Below are 7,367 nucleotides of genomic sequence, written 5' to 3'. Positions count from 1 at the left end.
TTCTTTTTTTAATCAGTTTTACCAGAAACTTGACTATTTTATTATTTTATTCGAAGAACCAATATTTAGCCTTATCGACCTGCTCTATTGTATCTTTTTTTTCCTATTTCAGTGATTTCTGTTCTTATCTTTGTCTCTTTCCTTCTATGTTTTTGGGGGTATATTTTCTTTTTATTTAAAAAAAAGTATTTTATTTATTTATGTATTTTTGAGACAGAATATTGCTCTGTTGCCCAGGCTGGGGTGCAGTGGTGTGATCTCGGCTCCCTGCAACCTCCACTTCCAGAGCTCAAGTAATTCTTCTGCCTCACCCTCCTGAGTAGCTGGGATTACAGGCACACACCACCATACTGGCTAATTTTTGTGTTTTATGTAGAGATGGGATTTTGCCACGTCGCAGAGGCTGGTTTCAAACTCCTAAGCTCAAGTGATCTGCCCGCCTCAGCCTCTCAAAGTGCTAGGATTACAGACATAAGCCACCGTTTCCAGCCTATTTTATTTTTAAATAGAGACAGGATCTCATTATGTTGCTCAGGCTGGTCTGAAACTCCCAGACTTAGGTGACCCTCCCACCTCGGCCTCCCAAAGTGTTGATTTTATAGGTATGAGCCACTATACCCAGCCTCTCTATTCTGTAACAATACTTAAGTCTATGTATTCCCTTTCAACAGACTATTTTTGCTTCATAACGGAATTTTTAACATGTAATATTTTCAGTAGCATTCAATTCTAATTATTTTTCAATTTACATTACTATTTTTTATTTCATTCCAGTGTTATTTTGAAGTGTGCTTTTAAATTTCCAGACATAGAAAATTACTAAAATTTGGCCGGGTGCGGTGGCCAATTCCTATAATCCCAGCACTTTGGGAGGACGAGGTGGGCTTATCACCTGAGGTCAGGAGTTTGATACCAGCCTGGCCAACATGGCAAAACCCCATCTCTACTGAAAACACAAAAATTAGCCAGCTGTGGTGGTGGGCGCCTGTAATCCCAGCTACTCGGGAGGCTGAGGCAGGAGAATTGCTTGAACCCTGGAGGAGGAGGCTGCAGTGAGCTGAGATCATACCACTGCACTCTAGCCTGGGTGACAGAGCAAGACTCTCAAAAAAAAGATTACTAAAATGTGTCTTTGTATTATCTACATCTACTTTTTAAATTCTGTTGTGATCAGAGACCACAGGATATCTGTATGATACTGATTGTTTAAACATAATGACACATTTTGTAGCCTAATAAAGTGTATACCTTTCAATCTTATTGTCTAACCACAATGCAACTAAGTTAGAAATCAATTTTTTGAAATGGTAAGAAATCTTAAAACACAGGTTAACGTTCCACATGTGCTTGAGAAGAATGAGCATAATCTAACTGTTGGGGGATTATGTTCATCAAGTCATGCCTGTCCATTTTAAATTGAAATCTTCTATGTCTTTAAAATTTTGTCTCTTTGACCTACCAATAATTAATTAAGGTGCATTGAAATCTCCTACTATTGTGGCAGATTGAACTACTTCTTGTAGTCATTTTCAATTTCTGGTTTATATTTTTTAGATTTTATAAAAATGGATGCAAATTTATAACTGTTGTATCTTACTGGTGAATTAAACTTCTTATCACTGTATATTGACCCTCTTTACCTTTAATAATGCATTGTTCTTAAAACTTATTTTGTTTGATGTTTATTATTATTTTTCTGGTGTATGTATCTCTTATTCTACTTTTGCTTATAAACTTTCTATTTTCTTAGTTTCATCTATGTTTCTTATAATTAATATATGGCTAAATTTAGAAAAAAATCTAACACGACAATCTTAGTCTTTTACTGGTAGATTTGGTCCACTTACATTTATTGTGATTATTAAAATATTTGAACTTTGGGGTAGCACAGGTCTTTCCTTTCCATCTGGAGGCAGCCATCAGGTAAGCCAAGATGGGTGCATACAAGTACATCCAGGAGCTATGAAGAAAGAAGCAGTCTGATGTCATGTGCTTTCTTCTGAGGGTCCACTGCTGGCAGTACCACCAGCTCTCTGCCCTGCACAGGGCTCCCTGCCCTCTCTGGCCTGATAAAGCGCACCGACTGGGCTACAAGGCCAAACAAGGTTACATTATATGTAGGATTCGTGTTTGCTGTGGTGGCCAAAAATGCCCAGTTCCTAAGGGTGCAACTTATGGCAAGCCTGTCCATCATGGTGTTAACCAGCTAAAGTTTGCTCGAAGCCTTCAGTCCATTGCAGAGGAGCAAGTTGGACGCCACTGTAGGGCTCTTTAAGAGTCCTGAATTCTGGCCGGGCGCGGTGGCTCAAGCCTGTAATCCCAGCACTTTGGGAGGCCGAGACGGGTGGATCACGAGGTCAGGAGATCGAGACCATCCTGGCTAACATGGTGAAACCCCGTCTCTATTAAGAAATACAAAAAAAACTAGCCGGGCGAGGTGGCGGGCGCCTGTAGTCCCAGCTACTTGGGAGGCTGAGGCCGGAGAATGGCGTGAACCCGGGAGGCGGAGCTTGCAGTGAGCTGAGATCCGGCCACTGCACTCCAGCCTGGGTGACAGAGCGAGACTCCGTCTCAAAAAAAAAAAAAAAAAAAAAAGAGTCCTGAATTCTTACTGGGTTGGTGAAGATTCCGCATACAAATTTTTTGAGGTTATCCTCATCCATCCATTCCATAAAGCTATCAGAAGAAATCCTGACACCCAGTGGATCACCAAACCAGTCCCCAAGCACAGGGAGATGTGTGGGCTGACATCTGCAGGCCGAAAGAAAGGGCCATAAGTTCCACCACACTATTGGTGGTCCTCGCTGGGCAGCTTGGAGAAGGCGCAATACTCTCCAGCTCCACCATTACTGCTAATATAAGTAAAGTTTGTAAAATTCATACCTAATAAATAATTTAGGACAGTCATGTCTGCTTACAGGTGCTATTTTTCTGTTAAAACTGGTCTGCAGATTGTTTCCTGAATGCTTTGTCAAGGAAGTTAAAGTATAATAATGTTTGAAAACAGTAAGTGATGGTGTATCTTGTTTCTAATAAGACAAACTTTTTTGTCTTTGCTTTATCTTATTAGAGAGTTATATGTCAGTGCATAAAACATACTGTGTGGCATAATAGGTTTAAACTAAATTCTTTAAAAGAAAAGTACTGAAACTAGGTCTGTAGATTTGTCTGGTGCATGTGATGAAACCTGCAGCTTTATGAGGTGATGGCAATGCTCTGCTGCCCTACTTTCCAGTGACTGGGGGGGTTTTAGCTTGGCAGGCACGGATTTTTTTAATTGGGCTTTGCTTTAGAAATTGCAGGGTAGGAGGAGGACACCTTAACTATGTCATGATTATATTTAGAAAATTATGGGCACAAATCTGGGTTAGCCTGAAGAAAACTGCCTCAGTCTCCACAGTACCATTTTAAGTTCACATAAAAGGTGAAAGCTCCTGGGTCAGTGCCATCGCTTCATGGCATTCAATGGTTAGTGGTCGTGGTTTTAACACTGGTGTGTTTTGAAACTGAATGTGATATAAAATTATTAGCCTTAAGGTTGGTAAGCTAGCAATCAATGGGAAGCTGGTGAGCCGGTGGCCATTAGATAAATACCTTTCAAGTGTGAGTTCAGAAGTCAACCCTAAAATACTTAATCGTAACACTAATTTGTGAACATTATGAATACTTACAGTCACATTAGTGGGAAAGTAGTTGGCTATAAGTACCTCATTCTTAGTCCAGTCAGTCTTAAAAATATCTTGGGTTACCCACTCTGTCCACTCTCATAGGCTACAAAAAGTAAAAGTCATACAAGCGCATGAATTCCAACCACATGTGTTGTCTGTAGTTGTTTCTCTTGTTCCCGGCCAAAGCATCCTAAAAATCCTTACCATTCCACAAAGTTGGGCCATCACTTCCACACCAACATTCACTGTAAGTATAGCACCACACTGCATTTCTGTTTGCATCACATCTTCCGGGAGACTAGGCTACTGTTCTCCAGGGTGAATTTGAGTGCAAAGGAAACGTAGACAAGGAATTGCCCAATTCTAAATTCTGCCTTTGCTGACTTAATTTAAATGCTTGTTTCTCTGAACCAATTTTCTCCTATCTTCTCTAGGGGTTTCAAAAGGATCAGCTAATTGATTTCCAGGAAGTACTCATAGCAAGTTCACAAAAGTTCTTGAGACCTAAATTCCTTCTCAAAAAAAGAAAAGATCTTAAGTCATACATTTTGATTGTGTAGAGGTTGTTTGACTAAAGGCATAAATGTCTATTAAACTAAAAAAAAAATTGGATTTTGTCTATATCATTTTATTTTGTGCTTTTTCTATGCTTTTTTTTTTTTTTAAATTGCTTGCCTGTTTTTAGAGAATCCAGAGCTCAATACAGATGTCTTAGGTTCAGTTCTCCTAGTTTGATAAGAGCCTGAAAGTTAGTTTTTTTTTTTTTTTTTTTTTTTTTTTTTTTTTTTTTTTTGAGACAGGGTCTTGCTCTGTCACCCAGGCTGGAGTGCAGTGGTACAATCTCAGCTCACTGCAGCCTCTGCCTCCTGGTTCAAGCAATTCTCCTGCCTCAGCCTCCCAAGTAGCTGGGACTACAGGTGTGCACCACCATGCCTGGCTAAGTTTTGTATTTTTAGTAGAGATGGGGTTTCACCATATTGCCCAGGCTGGTCTTGAACTCCTGAAGCCAAGCTGCCTTGGCTTCCCAAAGTGCTGAGATTACAGGCGTGAGCCACCACGCCTGACCAAAAGTTAGTTTTCTATAGATGGTGCTGATTTAGATCCTCAAACTCAGGACAATCCTATCTCATAGTTATTATTCAATTTACTTGTTTATTACCATTCCTTGCTTTGGCTTCAGCCCTCTGGCATACATTTATTTATTTATCACGGCCCTCAAAACTTTCCTTATTTCTAATAAGCCCATCAATGCAGTAAAATACATGTTTTCTGTAATTTCTACAGGACCTAGTTGTGATAAGAACTCCGGAGAGTATCTATAGTACCATGTAGCCAAAGTGCCACACTTTGTGATCATTGCTCTACTTCCTTAAAGTGGAGGTTCCAGGCCCACAAATATTAGACAAGCTTTTGAACCTCCATGTGAGCACCAAGGAGTCCCATGCAGTGCGTCTGTAATGATTATCTCTGTACATGTATGGCTATTTTTCAAATGGCCATCGGTGCTGATGTACCGAGGGAAATACCCATTCCGTCAAGTGTTTCTGAAATCATTGTAGTTTCTGTGACGTCTTATTTCGGTCAGTCAATATTTACTATATACAAAACTACGAATGTGTGAGAACCATAAAAATTTCAGGTGCCCCCCTATCCACTAAACGCAAGCAGTGCTTAGCTCTAGATGTTGGGCGTGTGGGTGATACTGTCTTCTGTCTGTTACTTTTCTGTTTCTTGAGTTCCTGCTGTGAGCATGTCTCTGTGAATATTAGTTTCATATTTACAGAGAGAAAGTTATTTTACAAAGGGGCTCTCATACTTAAAAGAGTTGGGAACCACTGCTTTGAACGATTAGTTAGAGCATTAGAGCAAAAGAAGCAAACTCAAGACTGGTGGGGCCAGTCCTGTGATGGGAATGAGGAAGCGGGCCGGGAGAGTCCAACCTGAAGGTCAAAGTGGGACTCAATGGGAGCAAATGCTACTCAGCTCCAAATGACTTTTGTTTTGTTTTGTTTTTGGAGACAGGGGCTCACTCTGTCACCCAGGCTGGACAGCAGTGATGTGATCATCGCTCACTGCAGCCTTGAACTCCCGGGGTCAAGGGATCCTCCACTTCAGTCTCCTGAGTAGCTGGGACTACAAGCAGACATTGCTATGCTAATTTTTTTATTTTTTTGTAGAGACGTGGTCTTGCTATGTTGCCCAGGCTGGTCTTGAGTTCCTGGACTCAAGAGATCCTCCCATCTTGGCTTCCCATAGTGCTGAGATTACAGTCATGAGCCACCATGCCTGGCCCCAACCAATTTTTTTCCTGTAAAAATACAGGTCTGATGTTGTCAGATCTTTTAGTTAAGTGAAAATGGATATCCAAATTTGGGCTGGGCACAGTGGCTGACGCCTGTAGTCCTAGCACTTTGGGAGACCAAGACAGGTGGATTGCCTTAGTTTAGGAGTTCGAGACCAGCCTGGGCAACATAGTGAAACCCTATTACTACTAAAATACAAAAAATTAGCCAGGTGTGGTGGTGTGCACCTGTAATTGCAGCTACTCAGGAGGCTGAGGCATGAGAATTGCTTGAAATTGGGAGGCAGAGGTTGCAATGAGCCAAGATCCTGCCATTGTACTCCAGCCTTTTTTGGAGACTCTGTCTCAAAAAATAAATAAATAAATAAATAATAAAAATAAAAATAAAATCAAAATTTGTTATTTGAAATCTTTAGAGATTTTTAAATGTTGTTAACCAATTCAAAAAAGTTTTTGAAACATGGTGCAGTCTTAACCAACCATCTGCATAGACTGGATGTGGCTCCTGGGTGGCCCATTCACCATTCCTGTTTTGGAGTCAGTCTCCTTATTTCTCACCTCCATGCGCAACTCCATAGTCAGTCACCAAGATCAAGTCCAGCCCTGGTATATTTCTCAAATAGGAGGACTACACCAAAAAATTTCTTTCCTAGATTCAGATTATAGGCCACTTCTCTCACTCGCATTGAAACAGTCACTGGGCCAGGCACAGTGACTCATGCCTGTAATCCCAGCACTTTGGGAGGCCGAGGTGAGTGGATCACTTGAGGTCAGGAGTTTGAGACCAGCCTTACCAGCATAGTGAAACCTTGTCTCTACTAAAAACACAAAATTAGCCAAGTGTGGTGGCCCACGCCTGTAATCCCAGCTACTTGGGAGGCTGAGGCAGAAGAATCGCTTGAGCCCAGGAGGCAGAGTTTGCAGTGAACCAAGATAGCACCATTGCACTCCTGCCTGGGCGACAAGAGGGAAACTCCGTCTCAAAGAAGAAGAAGAAAAAAAGAAAGCCACCAAATGTGTTTATTCATTCTTCATTCATTTGTCCATTCATCATCCATGCAGTCAGTCAGACACAAGTATCTTTGAATGTCTGCCAGATATCCTAAAACAGTATCCTAAAACAGAGGGAAAGAAGACAACAGGTCAGGGTGGTAAAGAAAGAGGAGGATGAGGAGATGACACCACCAGGAGCTGTGGTCAGAAAAAGGCCTTCTGTCGGTGGTTTTGACTAGGACCTGATTGCAGAGAAAAGGGCAGCTGTGCAAATTGGGGGGTGAGCTTAGCTCAAGGAGAAAGGACACGTGTAAAGGCCTTGAGATAAGGATGGATTGAGATAGATTTGTCAGAGGAAATTTGTTAAGCCTCTCAGGAGGAACCCACCCAAGGCGGCCCTCCTC

The 7,367-nt window shown here is 41.4% G+C and overlaps 1 pseudogene; it reads left to right on the top strand.

Annotated features, from left to right (window-relative positions):
- Positions 1-1,897: 1,897 nt before the first annotated feature.
- On the top strand, positions 1,898-2,856 carry LOC100423886 (large ribosomal subunit protein eL15 pseudogene; annotated as a pseudogene).
- The last annotated feature ends 4,511 nt before the right edge of the window (positions 2,857-7,367 follow it).

Source organism: Macaca mulatta, chromosome 7 (genome assembly GCF_049350105.2).
Source record: "Macaca mulatta isolate MMU2019108-1 chromosome 7, T2T-MMU8v2.0, whole genome shotgun sequence".
In the NCBI taxonomy this organism is placed as follows: Eukaryota; Metazoa; Chordata; class Mammalia; order Primates; family Cercopithecidae; genus Macaca; species Macaca mulatta.
This window is presented reverse-complemented; position numbering and strand designations above follow the sequence as displayed.